Consider the following 20,172-nt stretch of genomic DNA (forward strand, 5'->3'; position numbering starts at 1 on the left):
ATGATGCCTCACCTCGGGCCACTAAACACTGAAACAACAAATGGCGTGGATATTTTGCCCCAGAATCTGTCCCATTTGCTAATGTCAGTCAGAGAGCAACTGTATTCTTGACGTTGAAGATCTGACGGATTCTCTCCACTCTTGGGTCTATCTCATCTGAACAAATATGTGAGCTTCGTTGGGGTTGGGTTTTCTGTTTTTGTTTTTTTGGCATTTTTTTCAGACTTTCCAGTGCACACCACAGACCTGCTTAGTTGAGGGACTACTGGCTTTTTTTTTTTTTAATGTTTATTTTTTAGAATGAGAGAGAGACAGAGCACAAGGTAGGATAGGGGCAGAGAGAGAGGGAGACACAGAATCGGAAGCAGGCTCCAGGCTTTCAGCACAGAGCCTGATGCGGGACTTGAACTCATGAAGCGTGAGATCATGATCTAAGCCGAAGTTAGACACTTAAGTGACCGAGCCACACAGGTGCCCCAAGGGATGACTGGATTCCGAGGTTTTCTAAACAGACGTGCAATGGCTAGAATTTGATGAATGTGTCAGGTTTGTGGCAGTTTTTGGAAGGAAGTCCCTCTATGCACCCCCTTCCCTAAAGACTCAGGAATTAGAGCCCACTTCTTGAGGGTAGAGTTCCTCTGGGAACGATGTGGAGCCTCCTGCATTACTGTCTTTATTTCAACTTTAATCCTTATACGTTTACCTATTTTAAACATGGACAACCCCACCTGGCATATTTTATGCAGAAAAAGTTATTCAGTCCATGCTTTCCTTCCTTATTCCATTCATGATCTATCTGCTCTACACGGAAGGGATCAGACATTTAAAATCAAAGCTCCGACTTCAATTCAACGCTGAAATATCACCTGTACATTTCTATCTTCCGCTGGATTCTGTTCACGTGGTCCATTCTCCTTTGACAGATCAGGATTTTCACACCAGACGGTCTCTGTGGGCTCCACAGACTACGCTACTGATGTTTCCTACTATTTCTGAGTTCCCATTTTCATGCTTGATCTCCTTGATTTTAGCAGCAAATCATATGTGGCTATAAAATTTGGTTAACATCATTTACATCTTGTTTTTACATCTACAGGACATTGTATGCATGAATGTAGACCAGCCCTTGTGAGTATACAAACGTGTCACTGTATTTCTATGTGTTTTATATGAACTAGTCCTATATTATACATATATTACATAATAGGATATCCTCAAGTATATTTCTGATTTAGTCATGCATATATGATTTAGTCATGTATATGAGTTAGTCATACTATATATACACATATGTATCATTTAGTCCCCTGTGATTTAGTCATATTATATGTATATTAGCCCCTGACATGTACAGAGTTATTATAATACACCCTCCACTGAAGGGGTTACAGAGGGTCAGAGACTTCTGACTGCCGCTTAACACAAATTCAACACCAAGAAATGTGGGAAGCACACTCTACCTCTGGGGATGCCTGCTCCTTCGTGTGAGGAAAGGCTTTAATACGGACTTGGTTTATGTGGAGTGGGACTCCAAGGCCAAGTCTACGGTAAGAGAATGCACTTGAGATGGGAAAGTGGTAACAGTGAAAAGGCATCGTCCTCAGAGAGGCATTTCGATATCTACATGACATAAGCAATGTTTGTTGTCCCTCCAGGGATGGCCCCTGAGGGTCCTGGGAAGCCAGAAGAGCTAAGTGGCAGTGAGGAGTGTCCGGTTCCGTCCCGGCCGGCGGGGGGCGGGGCGCGGGGGGGGGGGGGGGGGGGGGGGGGGGGGGGGGGGGGGGCCGTAAATCCTTGCGGGTCCTTCCTGAAGGAGGGAGAGAGAGTAGGGCAGGAAGGGGCGCACAGAGAGTGAGACAAGCCAGCGATTCTGATCAAGCCCCCGTTTCTTAAGAAAATAATCCACACCTATATAGGATTTGGGGCGGAAACTGACCCAGGTTGGTTGCCAGGTAACAGAATCAAATGATTATTAGAAAAACGGGAAACCGAAACTGAACACTCCAAACACAGCATCAAAAGGAGCGCCCAGACTTGCGTCTGCGACGCTGGGCAGGGGAACTTGACGCTGCGTAAGTCCGAATGCGGTTGATCTTCTGTTCAATTTGGCTTCTCCCGCCTGGCCCAGTCTCCGATGCCTGGATCAGGAGATGCGCTCTCCTGGCCTCTAGATGTTAATCTGGCTTTTCTGGCCGGACCCCATAGAGAGTGACATATCCTTGCCTGAGGCGGCCGGAACTCGGCAGCTCCTACACCCAACCCTTATCTAATTCATAACATTGCTGTGCAGAAAAAGGAAAAAAATGACGTGTTTTCTGATCAACAAAAGACGAAACTCCTTTATCCTAAAATATGTTGCTTCACAGAAAAATGCTAATATTTAAAATGGGATATTTTACAATAGTTTAGTGTCTAGAGTTGTTATAATAATTTAACGTTCCTATTATGGATAAAACAAGCGTTACTAGTTAAACAGCTCATTCGCCTAAATGCCAAGAAATTTGGCAAATATGTAGTGTGTGCACTTTACGTGCAACAATTAGTATTAGCACTGAAGTATTTGATCATATTTTATTCTAAGATTAGTTCAAATTTCTGTGCATGTTAGTGATCAAAGAGTCTTAATGAACAAAGTTTGCCCAACAGTCATTATTAGGCCAATTCTGAAACTCTAGTTCAAAGGACCATTTCGAAGGAGCCCAAAGCATTGGAAAGTTTCACTGGGACACGGGCTCTGTGCCTTGGATGGGACAGAAAATAGAGCAGGCTGTGAGGCCTTCACATGTCCCCCTGTCCAAATGCCATGCCCTCTTAGAGATCAGAACAGAATCACTTCCCTGGATCCACAAACCCACCGGAGGAGGCAGGTCACTCTGCTGAAGGCCTACCAACCACTATTGTTCTGGAAGTTCATGTAGCAAAGAAGGCTTTCGATGCATGGAATTCCTTTCTACTTTACGTACATGAGTGAGCATGTTGGAAACAGACAGGGAGATAGAGACAGAAAGAGAGAGACAGAGAGACAGGCATACATGTATATTTATAAATCAGTCACCTTTTATTTGTTTATAAAGTATTGAGGACATCCCCAGCCATTCATATTAAAGTTTAACTCTAAAAAATGGGGTTACTCATTAAGGTTCTATTGCTGCTCATCAGGCAAAAAGTGAAAAGCAACGTATAATTCTGAGCTAACATTCATTAGTCAAATTTCTACTTTAAAAATTTAGTACAGGGAGGGGCGCCTGGGTGGCTCAGTCAGGTGAAGCATCCAGTGTTGGTTCAGGTCATGATCTCAGTTCGTGGGTTCAAAGTCTGCATCAGGCTCTGTGCTGACAATGTGCAACCTGCTTGGGATTCTGTCTCCCTCTGTCTCTCTCTCTCTGTTCCTTCCCTCCTCCAGTGAGTGTTCTCTCTCTCCCTCTAAATCAATCAATCCATGAATCAATAAACAAAACTTTAAAAAATTTACTATAGGGAAACATAAATGTACAGTGAAGACTAAAACTGATGGTCACTAAAATGATCCTAAGCATGAGTTATAAAATTGAATTAAGCAAAATAAGAAAAAAAATCTACCATAATACTCTAAAAAAATATATAGACATAATAATCAAATTGGTCAAAAGAACAATCCTCAAAGTTCACATACATGTGAACTATGCCCATAAACAAGTACATGGCGGATGGTCAAGAAATGCAATGAAAAAAAAATTAACCAACTTTTAAAACCAGTCCACTAAAAGTAAAGTAAGGAAGCAGGGAAATGTACTCATAAGAAAAGGCAGCACGGTCAGCCCCAGCCGCGAAAACTCCTTCCCCCCAAAGCCGGGCACAAACCCCTGTCCACACCACATCTCCCAGCCAGAGCGTTCTGCAGAACCTCAGTTCTGGTGGAGGTGGTGTCAGATCTCATTTCACAAGCAGACCGGAGCGCACCAGTTAACCCTCCCCACATTCAGGGACCAAACACACCCACAGCAGGAAGAAGGCAGAAACTTAGACAAATGTGAGGATGGAGCAATGTGTCCCAAGTGAAAGGACAAAATAAGTGAAAGAGATATAAGAACATGCCTGACGGAGAAGTTAAAGCAACAATCATAAGGGGCACCTGGGTGTCGCAGTTGGTTAAGTGACTTCGGCTCAGGTCATGACTCACGGGTCGTGGGTTTGAGCCCCACATCGGGCTCTGTGCTGATAGCTAGGTCAGAGCCTGGAGCCTGTCTTCAGATTCAGTGTCTCCCTCTCTCTCTGACCCTCCCCTGCTCGCACTGTGTCTCTCTCTCTCAAAAATAAATAAAAACTTTAAAAAATATATATAAAAAATTAAAATAAAATAAAAATAAAAAATATATATAAAAAAAGAAACCAACAATCATAAGGACACTTGTTGGGCTTGAGAGATGAATGGAAAACTTCAGGAGGACCTTCACATAGTGATAAAAGTCAAAAAAGGATTAGAGATGGAGAGTGCAATAGACAAAATTGGTAAAAGACCTGGAGAAAGTAGAGCAACAGTTAATGACCTAGCAAACAAAGTAATAGAAAGCAAGGAAGATGAAGAATGAAAGAATAATTATGCAACATGAAAATAAACAGTGAACTCTGGGACACCATCAAACATGGTAACATTCATTTTAAAGGAGTCTCAGTAGAAGAGAGAGTAGGCAGGAAATGTATTTGAAGAAATCATGGCTGAAAACTTCCCTAATCTGGGGAAGGAAACACACATCAACATCTAGGAGGCACAGGAAACTGCCATCAAAATCAACAAAAGCAAGTCGACACCAAGACATGTTATTTTAATTTTGCAAATTATAGTGAAGAAAATTTCTTAAGAGAAGCAAGACAAAAGAACTCAATAATATACAAGAAAATATCCATAAGGATAGCAGGATATTTTTCAACAGAAACTTGGCAAAGCCAGAATGGAATGGCATGATATATTCAAACTCCTGAGTGAGAAAAATCTATACCCAAGACTACTCTATCCAATAGAGCTATCATTCAGAAAGGAGAGATAGTTTCCTAGACAAACAAAAACTAAAGGAGTTAATGACCACAAACCCATCCCTGCAAGAAACACTAAAGGGGAGTCTTTGAGTGGAAAAAGAGACTAAAACTGACAATATGAAGGAAGGAAACACAAAAACATTAAAAATGAATATTTCTGTAAAAAAATCACTCAGGGAACTCACACACACACAAGAATATACAATAACATGTATGTAAAATGTGGAGAGGAGAGGAGAAAAAATAGGTTCAAATTTCAATGACCATCAACTTAATACTGATTGCTTTTTGCAAAAGAGATTATGTATAAACATCATGGAAACCATAGATCAAAACCACTAATAAATATGCAAAGATTATAGAGAAAGAATTCCAAACACATTGCTAAAGAAAATCAGCAACACATGAAAGACATAAAGACAGGAAAAGATAAAAGAAACTCCCAGAAACAGTCACAAAGCAAGTAATAAAATGACAAAAAATATGTATTTATCAGTAATTACTTTCAATGGAAATGGACTCAATACTCCAATCAAAAGTGTCAGAACAGGGGCGCCTGGGTAGCTCACTCAGGTAAGTGACCGACTTCGGCTCAGGTCATGATCTCACGGTTCGTGGGTTCGAGCCCCACGTCAGGCTCTGTGCTGACAGCTCAGAGCCTGGAGCCTGTTTCAGATTCTGTGTCTTCCTCTCTCTCTGACCCTCCCCTGCTCATGCTGTCTCTCTCTGTGTCTCAAAAATAAATAAAAAACAGAAAAAAAATTATATTAAAAAAAGTGTCAGAACGGGTAAACACCAAGACCTATCTGTCTGTTGTCTATAAGAGGCTGATTGTAAACCCAGACACACCTGCGGATTGAAAGTGAGGGGATGGAGAAACACCTACCAGGCAAATGAACGCTGGAGTAGGCATACTTCTATAGCACAAAATAGACGTTAAAACAAAGACTAAAACAAGAGACAAAGAAGGACACTATACAATCATAGTCTATGTAAATATATAAAAATATAATATATAAAATCATATACAATCCCACATATATATAAAAATATATATGTAAATACATACAATTCAAATATATAAAAATCATATGCAATCCAACAAGAAGATATAACAACTGTAAATATTTACGCACCAAAAAACGGGAGCCCCCAAATATATAAAACAATAATAAACATAAAGGGACGAATTTGATACTAAAACAGTAATAGTAAAGGACTAAAAATCCCACTTCATAATGGACAGGTCTTCTAAAGAGAAAACAAACAAGGAAACAATGGCTTTGAACAATGACACACGGGACCCGGAGGACATAACAGATCTATTCAGAAGCGTCCATCCGAAAACAGGAGACCACACATTCTGTTCAAGTGCACATGCAACATTCTCCAGGACAGATCACATCTTAGGTCACAAAACACGCCTCAACAAATACAAAAAGACTCAGTGAGGTCAGACCACGCACCTTTTCTGATCACAATACTGGGAAACTTGAAGTCGACCACAGGAAAATATTTGGAAATACATGAATACATGGAGCTTAAACAACATGCTACTCAAGAATGAATACATCAGTAACCAAATCAAAGAAGAAATTTTAAAAAATATGGAAGCAAGTGAAAGTAAAAACAAGACAGTCCCCAACCTTCGGTATGCAGCAAAAGCACTCCTAAGAGGCCTATGCCAAGAAGCAAGAAAAAAATCATAAATAAACAACCTAACCTTACAATTAAACCAGATAAAAAAAGAACAACAATCGAATCCTAAAGTCAGCACATGAAAGGAAATAACAAAGAATAGAGCATAAATAAATGATACAGAAACCAAAAAACCAGGGTGCCTGGATGGCACAGTTGGTTAAGCATCCTCGGGATTTCAGCTCAGGTCATGATCTCACAGCTTTTGAGATCAAGGCCTGTGTCAGGTTCTGCGGTGACCATGCAGAGCCAGCTTGGGATTCTCATTTTCTCTCTGTCTCTGTCTCTCTCTCTGCCCTTTCCGCCCCTGCTCAAAATAAACGTTAAAAAAAGAAACTAAAAAACAATACAACAGATGAATGAAACCAGAAGCTCACTCTTTGAAAAAGATCAATAAAAATGATAAACCTTTAGCAGACTTATCAAGAAAAAAGAGAAAAGACTCAAATAAATAAAACTACAAATGAGAAAGGAGAAATAACAACCAACAGTACAGAAATACTATTGTAAGAGAATATTATGAAAAATGATATGCCAATAAATTGGACAACCCGGAAGAAATGGATAAATTCCTAAAAACATAAAATCACCAAAACCCAACCGAAAAAATAGGAAAGTTGAACGACTGATAACTAACAAAGAAATTGAATTAGCAATCAAAAATCTCCCAATAAACAACAGCCCAAGGTCATATGGCTTCACAGCAATTTCTACCACACAGTAAAAGAATTAATATTAATCTTCTCAAACTATTCCAATAGAAAAGGTAGAAAAACTTCCCAGTTCATGTATAAGTCTATCATTAACTTGATACCAAATTAGAAAAAGACGCCATTAAAAAAGAAAATCACACACTAACATCCCTGATGGACACAGATGCAAAAATTCTCAATAAAATACTAGCAAACCAAATCCAACAATGCACTAAAAAATTCATTCACCACGATCAAGTGGGATTCATTCCTGGGCTGCAGGGGTGGTTCAATATTCCAAATCAATCAATGTGATGCATCACTTTAATAAAAGGTAAGAGTCATATGATCTGTTCAATGGATGCAGAAAATGCATTTGACAAACTACAACATTCACCCATGAGAAAAACCCTCCACAAAGTAGGGCTGAGGAACATACCACAACATAATAAAGGCCATCCACTAAAAACTCACAGCTAGTGTCATTCTCAAAGGGGAAAAACTGAGACCTTTTCCTCTAAGGTCAAGAATAAGACAAGATGTCTCTCTCTCCACTTTAATTCAACATAGTCTTGGAACTCCTAGCCCTAGCAATCAGACTACAAAAAGAAATAAAAGGCATCCATATCGGCAAAGAAGGATTAAAACTTTGACTATTTGCAGATGACGTGATACTCTATATAAAAAACCCGAAAGACTATACCAAAAAAATTTCTACAAGTGATAAACGAATTCAGTAATGTAGCAGAATACAAAAATCAATATACAGAAATCTGTTGCATTTCTATACCCCAGTAATGAAAAACCGGAAAGAGAAATCGGGAAAACAATCCCATTTATAATTGCACCAAAAGTAGTAAGATACATAAGAATAAATCTCTTTTTTAATGTTTTACTTATTTTTGAGAGAGAGAGACAGAGAGACAGAGCATGAGCAGGGGAGGGTCAGAGAGAGAGGGAGACACAGAGTCCGAAGCAGGCTCCAGGCTCTGAGCTGTCAGCACATAGAGTCCGATGCGGGGCTCAAACCCATGAACCGTGAGATCATGACCTGAGCCGAAGTTGAGCGCTCAACCGACTGAGCCCCCCAGGTGCCCCCACAGGAATACATCTAATCAAGGTGGTGAAAGACCTGTACTCTGAAAACTACAAGCGACTGATAAGAGAAATTGAATTATGACACACACACATGCGTGCACAACACACACACACACACACACACACACACACAAATGGAAAGACATTCTATGGTCACAGACTGAAAGAACAAAATATGAAAATGTCTGCAATAACCAAAGCGTTCCACATGCTTCATGCAATCCCTATCAAAATACCCACCACATTTTTCACAGAGCTAGACAAACAATCCTAAAATTTGTATGGAACCACAAAAGACCCCCAAATAACCGAAACAACACTGAAAAAGAAACACAAAGCTGAAGCCATCACAATTCCAGACTTCAAGTTATCTTACAAATCTGTAGTGATCGTAACTGTATGGTACAGACACGAAGATAGTCACGTAGATCAATAGAACAGAATAGAAAGCCCAGAAATGGACCGACAACTATATGATCGGTTAATCTGTAACACAGTAGGGAAGAGTAGCAAACAAGAAAAGGAGAGTTTCTTCCACAAATGGTGTTGGGGAAAGTAGACAGCAACATGCAAAAGAATGAAACTGGATCACTTTCCTACACTCTTCACAAAAATAAGTTCAAAATGGATACGTGACTTAATGTGAGACATGAAGGGGGACTGGGTGGCTCAGTTGGTTAAGCGTCCGACTTTGGCCCAGGTCGTGATCTCACGGTTTGTGGGTACGAGCCCCGCATCAGGCTCTGTGCTGACAGCTCGGAGCGTAGAGTCTGTCGTCGAATTCTGTTGTCTCCCTCTCTCTCTGACCCTCCCTTGCTCACACTGTCTCTCTCTCTCTCTCTCTCAAAAATAAATAAAACATTAAAAAAATAATGACTAAATAAATAAATGTGAGATATAAAACCATAAAAAGCCTAAAAGAGAACACAGGTAGTAATTTCTCTGACATCAGCCCTGGCAACTTCTAACTATTATATGTCTCTTGTGGCAAGGGAAACGAAAGCAAAAATAAACTATTGGGACCACATCAAAAAGTTGCTGCACATCAAAGGAAACAGTCAACAAAACTAAAAGGCAACCTATGGAATGGGAGAATGTACTTGCAACTGCATGTCCCATAAAGGGTTAGGATTCAAAATACAAAAAGAACTCCTACAACCCAACACCCAAAACCCAAATGGGCAGAAGACGTGAACAGACATTTCTCCAAAGAAAACATCCAGATGGCCAAAAAGACACATTGACAAACGCTCACCGTCACTCATCATCAGGGAAACGCAAGTGGAAACCACAATGAGATAGCACCTCCCACGGGTCAGAATGGCTAAAATCAACAACACAAGAAACAACAGAATCTGGCGAGAATGTGGAGAAAGGGAACCCTCTTACATTGTTGGTGGGAATGCACACTGGTGCAGCCACTGAGGAAAATGGAAGGTGTTTACAGTAGTATTATCTACAATAGCCAAATTATGGAAACAGCCAAAGTGTCCATGAAATGATGAATGGATAAAGAAGATGTGGTACGGGGGCATCTGGGTGGCTCAGTCAGATGAGCGTCCAATTTCGGCTCAGGTCATGATCTCACGGCTCATGAATTTGAGCCCCGTGTCAGGTTCAAGGCTGATAGCTCATAGCCTGAAGCCTCCTTTGGATTCTGTGTCTTCCTCTCTCTCTCTGCTACTCCCCCACTCCTGATCTATCTCTGTCTGTCTGTCTCTCTCTCAAAACTAAATATACATTTAAAATTTTTTTTTAAATGTGGAATGGGTGCACACATACAAACACAGACTAGAATATTACTCAGCAATAAAAAGGAATGAAATCTTGCCATTTGCAATGCCATGGATGGAGCCAGAGGATCTATTAGGCTACATGAAATAAGTCAGAGAAAGACAAATGCCATGATTTCACTCATATTTGAAATTTAAGATACAAAACAGATAAGCAAAGGGGAAAAGAGAGAGAGACAGCGACAGAGACAGAGAGAGATGTAAACCAAGAAACAGGGTCTTAACTACAGAGACACAGGATGGGGAGGAATTAAGAAGTGCACTTGCTGTGATGAGCAAGAGGTGATGTATGGAGTACTGAATCACTAAATTGTACGCCTGAAACTAATACTACACTGTATGTCACCCGACTGGATTTTAAATAAAAACTTTTTTAAAAGGCAGCAGAATCCTTCCTTGTCATAAGCATTTTGTTAAGTGGGCAAACGGTATTCTTCATATAAACTCATCCTCAAAGTTTGGAATTCCAAAAATACATCATAACATGGAGGGGTTACAGAGGAAATGAAATATCTCTCACTTGTGCACACTGCCCTCCAAAATCATACAACTTAAACTTCTTGGAAGCAACATGAGAATAGTTGGAAAGTGTGTTATGTGGGAAGGGTGGCTGAACATGTGTGTATCTGCTGTTATTTGGAGGAGGAAAATGGACATACTTCCGGTAAAGGATATATTTACAATGAAACTAACATGATGCATAAGCTACAAGTATTCAGATGTTTCCAAATTTACTGAATCCCCTTTGTTGAAAAGAAAAATCCTACTTATGAGGTTCTATTTTTGAAAAATACAGATGCCATAAATGGGTGCGTTTGGGATGCAACTGTTAAATGTTCTCAAACTTTCCATCATTAAATCTCAATCAGCTCGGGTCTAATCCCTCACGTTAGATGTTTGCTACTATTATTCTTTTTGTTTCTTCTAGTGAACATAATTTATTAGGTTTTACTCTTATATCATGTCATTCGTTTCTTTTTTCTTCTACAAAGTTTAACAAGTGGTCCCAATTCATAATTAAAAACAATAAATAAAGGAAGCTTGCTTTAGAACTTGAGTGACCATATTTAAATAGATATTTGCTAATATTATTCTTAAGCAATATTCAAGAAATGTTCAGTCCTTATGGGGTCATTCAAGTTGGTTTCCTGGAAGTTGTAGACCAGTTACCACCGTACTCAGTGTCTTTTTCAACTCTCATGAGCTGTACCTACACATGGAAGTTTAACAACCTCTCCTTGAACTGAAACGCAATTATAATCAAATGCCAGGATACAAAGTGAATAAATAAAAGTCACTTTCCTATATACCAGCAGTGAACAGGTAGAAATGAAAAAAATTTTTTAAAACAATGAAATACTTAGGCATACATCTCACAGAACTTGTAGTACAAGATCTATATGAGGAAAACTAGTAAACTCTGATGAAAGCACACTTAGAAGAACATAATATAGAGACATTCCATGTTCATGGATAAGGAAGACTCAATACTGTCAAGATGGCTATGCTTCCCGACTTGATGTAGAGATTCTATGCAATCCCAATCAAAACCCCAGCAAGTTCTTTTATGCATTTCAAGAAACTGATTCCAAACTTTATATGAGTAAGAAATGAAAAGTATACACACTCCTCAGAAATGATACATTCTTAAACAAACCAGTATGGATATTTTCTCAGTAGGAAAACATCTTCCTCCAAATACATCCATGGATTTCTCTCATGCCTAAGTGTAGACTCTGCTGCTGAAAGTTCATGTCCTCAGAGACTCGCTGCTCATCTTACGCTAAGATTTAAGCAATCATAAATCTCTACACCAGGGATTGGCAAACTATTTCTATAAATGGCCAGAAAGTAGGTGTTTTAGGCATGGTGACTGAATCAGGCACTGTTTGCCACCCATTTTTTAAAGAACATTTTTAGCAATTTATTAAGGTATAATTGACACACCACATTTTTACCCATGGTACGGTACAATCCAGTGATTTTTTAGTAAGTCTGTACAGCTGTGCAGTCTTCACTAGACACCCATGTTAGAACATTCACCTTAGCTCAAACACTTCCCTGTGCCCACCCACGTGTAGTGAAGACCACATCCAGCCCAGGTAAGTACGCATCATTAAAACTTTTTATTTTTACCTAATCTCTACACCCCACACGGGGCTTGAACTTAACAACCACAAGACCAAGCGTCACACGTGCTACTGACTGAGCCACCAAGGCATCCGTCTTCTACTTATTTCAAGAAAACTGTGACTTTTGTAGAAATTTCAGATAAAGGAAATCACATGGAATGTAGTCTTTTGTGACTGGCTTCTGCCTTTTAAGGCTCATCCATGTGCTCCATTGTATTCGATGTTTGTTCCTTACAGTTCTGGGGCAGAATTCCATTGTACGGATGGATCACATGGTCTTTATTCACACGAGGATGGGCATTTGGGCTGTTCCCAACTTTTAGCTATTATGAATAGTGCTGCTGTGAACCTGGGTCTACTGTACAGATAACCAGTGAAAAGAGAAAGATGTAGAGCTGCATGGTGGTCAGCGTTATCACTAGTATATTATATAGACAACTGCTGATAGACAAGATACTAAATGTTCTCACCACACACAAACCTACAGACACACACATACATATGTGACGTATGCAGGTCAGCTAACCCTACCTTCATTGTTATAGTGCAAGGTATCAACTGTATCAAATGAACACATTGTACCGTTAAACTTACTCAACGTGACAGGCCAAGTGAATCACAAACTTAACCCTACTGATTTAACGCAAAAGTATCCGCGGACAATACATAAGCGAATGAGCAAGGATGTTTCCCAATAAAGTTTCATTTACAGAAATGAGTGGCGGGCCATAATTTTCTAGTCCCTTGTTTTTTTTGTTTTTTACTGGATGCCTGGAATGACGAAAACGTATCATCACACCAAGGGCTTCCTGGTTGATTGTCTATCCTCCTTCAGCTCCATGTGGGCAGAACATTGTTATGCTTGCTGGTCTTCCCCGGGACTTCCTGGCTCCTGATACGTAGATTGCACATCAAATAAACACAGGTTAAATGCATGCTTGAATTTATAACTGAACACACGAAACCTAACAGCACAACGAAGAACCAGGAATCAGGTCTACACGACTAGAATCTGACTCGCACTCATGAAACTAGCTCTGTAGATACAGCATTAACAACGAAATAGTGTTTCCAAGCTGTAATTTCACAAAGATTTTCGATCATTCCATAAATTCCAACTTGCTCACCAAGTTTCCTTCTCCAACGTAAAGATTACTACTGTTGGGGCGCCTGGGTGTCTCAGTTGGCTGAGTGTCCGACTTCGGCTCAGGTCATGATCTCACGGTTCGTGAGTTCGAGCCCCGTGTTGGGCTCTGTGCTGACAGCTCGGAGCCTGGAGCTGCTTCCAGTTTTGGTCTCCCTCTCTCTCTGCCCCTCCCCTGCTAATGCTGTGTCTCTCTCAAAAAATAAACATTAAAAAAATTTTTTTAAATGTCCTTTCAAAAAGATTGCAACTGTTAAGGGGCGTCTGGGAAGCTCAGTCAGCTGAGTGTCCAACTCTGGATTTGGGGTCAGATCATGAGCCCAGTGAAGGGATGCACACGGAGTCTGGAGAGTACTTGGAATGCTCTCTCTCCCTCCTTCTCAAATTAAAAAAATGTTTAAAAAAAGATTACAACTTAATTTTCCAAAATTACTCGAGGGCATTCTTATAAACTATTCATATTTTCAGAATATCTTCACGAAGACAATAAAGAAGATGTTAATTTTTGCTAGGAATAGGGAATTCTCATGCGGGTAGATTTATAGGACATTTTCTAGGAACTTAGAAATGTTGAAGGCAATGAATTTGAGAATAAACTACAGTTTTTACCATTCCCCCACTCCCTAACACAGTTAATATGGGCACATTAAACTCCTACTTACTCCCAAGACAAAATTACTTTTCAAGAATATATTCCAAATACCAGATGCAGAAACTCCCTTTCAAAAATGAAACAGTAGCAGAGCAGTGATGTTATTCTGAACAATTTGGGAAAATAACTCAGCTCAGACCTTAAAATGACTGACTCGTGGCTAAAATAAATGCAATAAAACTGAATTGAATTAATCACAAAATTACACCCTGAAGGGAAAATAAGGCTACATTAGACTAAGTACATGTTGCCGAGTACAGGACTTCTAGTAAAGAGATGCAATTTATAATCTGTATCAAATCGTTTCTACGGCATTTTTAAAGTTCAAGGTTACACGTGAGATTCTAGACGTGGTCCTACTTTTGCACTCTTTCTAATCCCTTCCACCATACTGATAATTCTCGGCACAATGCACAAAAAGTCTTCCTTTTGAAGGATAAATAGTTGGCTCTATAATTATCATTCATTCTGGGACTTATTTGTGGGTGGAAGGGAATAGTTACAATTATAGGGGGACATGTACCATATCGTAAGGATTTCCTAAATAAAAGTAAATCATCCTCAACTTAGTCACCTCCAACTATAAAAATAATCTTGTATTTACATAAATTAACGCCACCAGCTTAATGATGAGAAATTTAAAAAATCCCTTGAAGGGTGGCGTACCTACTGTTGAGTTAGTGAAATCATGTCCATTCTTTCCACAAATGTTCGTAGGGTGTCCTTATGACAAGTCGCCTGCCCGAGGCACTTGAAGAGACAAAGGTCAAGCAAAGCCATATTTAGGGAGAAAGAAATGAGGCGTTCCCTAGTTCCTGGTGGGCGGATGCTGATGCCTGCCGGACACCAGCACACACTGAAAAATATGGACAGAGTGGCGTTAAAAGATTTGGATAATTCACATGACCCTTCCTCTAAGTGTGGCTTCACTCTGGGCAAAATGAAGTCAAGATATTTATGCAAAAACCAAATGTGTATGTCCCGGGTTCTTGTAAACACGGGTCTAGATCTCCCTACAAAACTGCAGGCTGGAGAGACAGATTTGCAAACAGTGGGGCGGAGGGGTTTGAAAACGTGTGTCTATGTACTTGGGCGCACCTATATACACGTGTGTATGTGCATGAAATATGTAACTGATACACATGGTCACATGCACACATGTTCTCTACATTAGCTACACGTTATTATATATCCATACACCTCAATTCCAGCTTTTATATACACAGAACTACATAATTTTATGTCTACCTATATGGTGAACGATTATAAAAATCTATGCCTCTGTATCGTGTATCCATCATGTCAATCCACCTCTACTGTTTATGTATCATCTATCATCCGTCATATGTCTTATACATCACATCTGTTGTATGTATGCATGTGTCTGTCATTTATCTATTCCTATCTACCCCGCTACCTAACTACCTATCATGTATGGGTCTATCTACCCATCATATCTATCAACTACCTATCTATCTATCTATCATTGGTCTTATCTATGTATGTATCTATCATCGATCCTATCTATCTCTCCATCCATTCCTGTATCTATCTATCTATATCTACTTACCTATCATCAATGTATCTATCAATCACATCTATCACAATCCATTCATCTGTCTATCTATCTATTATTGGTCCTATCTACCTCCATCCATTCTTATATCTATCTATGCATAATCCATGCATCACCTATCTATCCATTTTTATATTATCTATGTATCTATCCTCTATCCACCCATCATATCTATCTGCCCAACATCCATCCATCCATCCATCCATCATCTTTCTATCCATTCTTGTATTATTTATCTATTCATCCAAGCATTCATTACCCATTATATATTTATCTGTGTATCTACCCATCCATCATGTATATCTATCCATCCATTTTTGTATTATCTGTCTATCTATCCATTCTTACATTATCGATCTGTCTATCCATCCATCATATCTATCATCTATCTATCTATCTATCTATCTATCCACCTACCTATGTATCTATCTATCACTGTTCCTATCTATCTATCTCCATCCATCCCTATATCTATGTATCTATGTATCTATCTATGTATCCATCTATCTATCTACCTATCATCTATCTACCCACCATATCTTCCTGTGTATCTATCTTTTCACCTATGTAACTAACTATTCATGATTCTATCTACCTACCTACCTATCTTATCTATCCCTGATCTTACCAATGCATCTATTTATCTATCGTTGCTCTTATCTCTTTATCTCTTGTTAGGACTGTCACCCCATGTCCCTCCTGGCCTCCCGGAAGGCGCTCTCCAGCTTCCGCAGGCTCTGGGGGGTCTGCAGGGACATCTCTGGGACAAGATCCTCAAAGTTAGTGCTAAATGACAAAATTGCAAACTAAACGTGAATTTGATTGCTTAAGTGTTGGTCTGTCAGGAACTAACGTTTCCAAAAACCTGACAATGGCAAGCCATGGGGCGGGTGAGAATCCGCAGCCACTTCTGATGGGAGGGGGTGTTTTTAACAACGGAAAGAAAACGTTGCCTTCATCTATGAGGCTGAAAGTGAGTGTGATCTGTTAATCCCGTGCGTCTCTCGTAAGGTATTCCTTCGGATTCTGTCGTGGATGTGTGCATGGAGGAAGGGACACAGGATGCCTGCCCTAGACTTGCATGAAAAAAGTAAAACAATTGCAGGGCGCCTGGGGGGCTCAGTCGATTAAGCAGGTGACATCGGCTCACGTCATGATCACACGTTCCTGGGTTTGAGCCCCATGTCGGGCTCTGTGCTGACAGCTCAGAGCCTGGAGCTGCTTCAGATTTTGTCTCTCTTTCTCTCGGACCCTCCCCTGCTCATGCTGTCTCTCTCTCAAAAACAAATAAAACATTAAAAAAAAAAAAAAAAAAGCAAATCGTGGCCTCTTGTAAATCATTAAATCCAAATTACTCCACTTAATGGGGAGTGAAGGAGGTAAAGAGGCAATATCTTGGGTCATAATTATTCTGTATTGTATGATTTAAGAGGGATTTAGTAACAGCTAAAGTATTTAAGAGAATATGAGATACATATATATGGGGTGCCTGGGTGGCTCATCGGGTGAGTATCCGGCTTCGGCCCAGGTCATGATCTCGCAGTTCGTGGGTTCGAGCCCTGCATTGGACTCTGTGCTGACAGCTCAGAGTCTGGAGCTGCTTCAGACTCTGTGGCTCCCTCTCTCTTTCTGACCCTCCCCTGCTTACACTCTATCTCTCTCTCTCCCCAAAAAATAAAATAAAATAAAAATAAATAAATACACAGATGAAATAAAATAAGATAAATGAAAAAAAAAAAAAGCCCACAAACAAAAATAAAACCCTGAAAAGGACCAAAATGCCCATCAATAGACGGAGGTATGCTGTGTGACCTATTCCTACAGTGCACAGCAGTGAAGGCATGTTTAATAAAATACAAACTGTCTCTACATGAACTCACATGAATATTTGTCAGAAGCAAATAATAATGTTAGAGAAGTGAATGCATACCAGCATATATTATTTATAGATTTTTAAATCGCACAATTTCTTAAAGTTACGATGGATATGTTTATGCTTAGGAGAATTATTTAATAAAATGTCGAGCTGGGGTTCCTGGCTGACTCAGTGCATAGAACATGCAACTCTTGATCTCATGTCATATGTTTGGGCCCCGTGTTGGATCCATGAATATTACTTAAAAATACATCAAGGGGTGCCCTTGGGGGCTCAGTCGGTTGAGCGTCCGGCTTCGGCTCAGGACATGATCTCACAGTTTGTGGGTTCGAGCCCCGCATCGGGCTCTGTGCTGACAAGTAGCTCAGAGTCCGGAGTCTGCTTCGCATTCTGTGTCTCCCTCTCTCTCTGACCGTCCCCTGCTCACGCTGTCTCTCTCTGTCTCTCAAAAAATAAATTAAAATCATAAGAAATAAAAAAATAAATAAAAATAAAAATACATCAGAAAATCCCAGCAAGATAAAAGAACTGCTTTTTTTAATGCTGTGTTGTTCAGACTTAAAATGATGATTCCTTTTGGGGCGTCAGGGTGGCTCAGTCAGTTAAACGGCGGACTTCAGCTCAGGTCACGATCTCACGGTCTGTGAGTTTGAGCCCCGCATCAGGCTTGACAGCTTGGAGCCTGGAGCCTGCTTCAGATTCTGTGTCTCCCTGTCTCTCTGCCCCTATGCTGCTCACGCTGTCTTTCTCTCTCAAAAATAAATAAGCATTAAAAAAATATTTAAAAAAGCAATGTAAGTACACAATAAAATATAAGGACTTCCTGGAGGTACAATTTTCTTAAACAGATCCTCGCAGCAAGCTGCCAACAGATCTGGTGGGAAGGCTGAAAGACAGCGGGTACATCAGGCACCATATGTGACCTTTCCCCTCCAATGGCGCCCAAGGCCCTCAGGGCACGGGGCCCCAAGGGTGCGCTCCATTTCACTGCAACCACTGAATGCGTTTGGTGTTGGCTCACCTACTCCCCGCCTCCCTCTAAGGACAGGCTGCTGATGGAGGAGATGGGTAAGTCATGGTCACTGGTTGGGACTCTGTATTTGCAAGTGAACCTTTGGACAAATGAGCCTGGTGGCGGGGTGGTGGGGTCGGGGGGGTGAGCATGTCCTACCTTCTCCCTGTTGCCTGGCCATCATCTCAAAAGGTGTTGGAAGCGCAGACTCATGTCCATACTTTAGTGGAACGTAGAGGACAAATCCTACTTCGAGCTCAGTTGCTTCAAAGGAGGCACACCGCCCGAGCACGTCACAGCCCCGTTGGGGTGCGTTTGTGCCGTCCATTCCGATCCCATGGGTGTATCCAGCCCTGTCCTGCCCAGGAGTGAAGGGCAGCATGTCCACAGCGGCCGGGTGGCAGGGTCACGCTCCGCTCTGCTCCACGGTGGCAGAGTCTGATCTGCTCCTCCAACAATCAGAGCATCGCAGACACTCCATCGATATTTGACGACAGAGCAACCGGAAGCCGCATTTAGAGCAAACTTGGCAGAAAGAACAAACAGCGACCATGGCGGGAGACAATGTGAATTATTTCTAAGACAGCTTGGACCGCTTCAGAGGCGTCCAGCCCACATGAAAATGCACGTAAAACAGTCGCTTTCTAGATTGACCTCTGGGGAGGGGAAGGCTGGTTGCTTCAAATGGGGCTCAACAGATATGGGCCCCTGGGGGGCTCAGTCAGTTAAGGGTCCGGCTTCAGCTCAGGTCATGATCTCACGGTTCGTGGGTTCGAGCCCTGCATTCGGGCTCTGTGCTGACAGCTCAGAGCCTGGAGCTGCTTCAGATTCTGTGTCTCCCTCTCTCTCTCTCTCACCCTCCCCTGCTCACACTGTCTCTCTCTGTCTTTCAAAAATTAATAAAAAACAGGGGGAAAAAAAAGAGATAAATGTACCAGGCAACCTACAACATGCTTTTTTTTTTCTTCCGAGTGTCAGAAAGCCTTACACACCTGCATACGCACACCACATAGTTCAAGGAGAAATGTACACGCGGTTGTATCTAAATCAAGGACGGTGACGAAGAGCAGGAAGGAAGGAAAAAGTGCTGTTTCCTGGACGAAGCCCCTGGCTCTCCGCCCCACGCTCCTGTCAAGGTCTTCAGTCCACAGGGGGCTGATTCGACTCTGACCACAGACACACGGCCACGGCACACAACCCTGAGGGCGAACGGCCAAGGATTGCATCTTAATCCTACAGAACATGCCACCGGCCGGTCCCTGAATTCCATACGCACAGGAGAACGCTTCTCACGTCTCCGCAGCACAGTCCTGCTCGAAGGGCAGCCAACCCCCTGCCTGTGTTGTGCTTCCTACGTGTGTCGTGAGCACGTCACACGCCCAGAGCAGGCCAAAGGTCCTCCCGCGGATGCACACTGTTTCTGTGACATCAGACGCGCTCAGGGCCTCTCCTTACCTGATGAGTCATGGTCTGTGGTGGGGCGAAC

Source organism: Suricata suricatta, chromosome X (assembly GCF_006229205.1).
Source record: "Suricata suricatta isolate VVHF042 chromosome X, meerkat_22Aug2017_6uvM2_HiC, whole genome shotgun sequence".
Lineage (NCBI taxonomy): Eukaryota > Metazoa > Chordata > Mammalia > Carnivora > Herpestidae > Suricata > Suricata suricatta.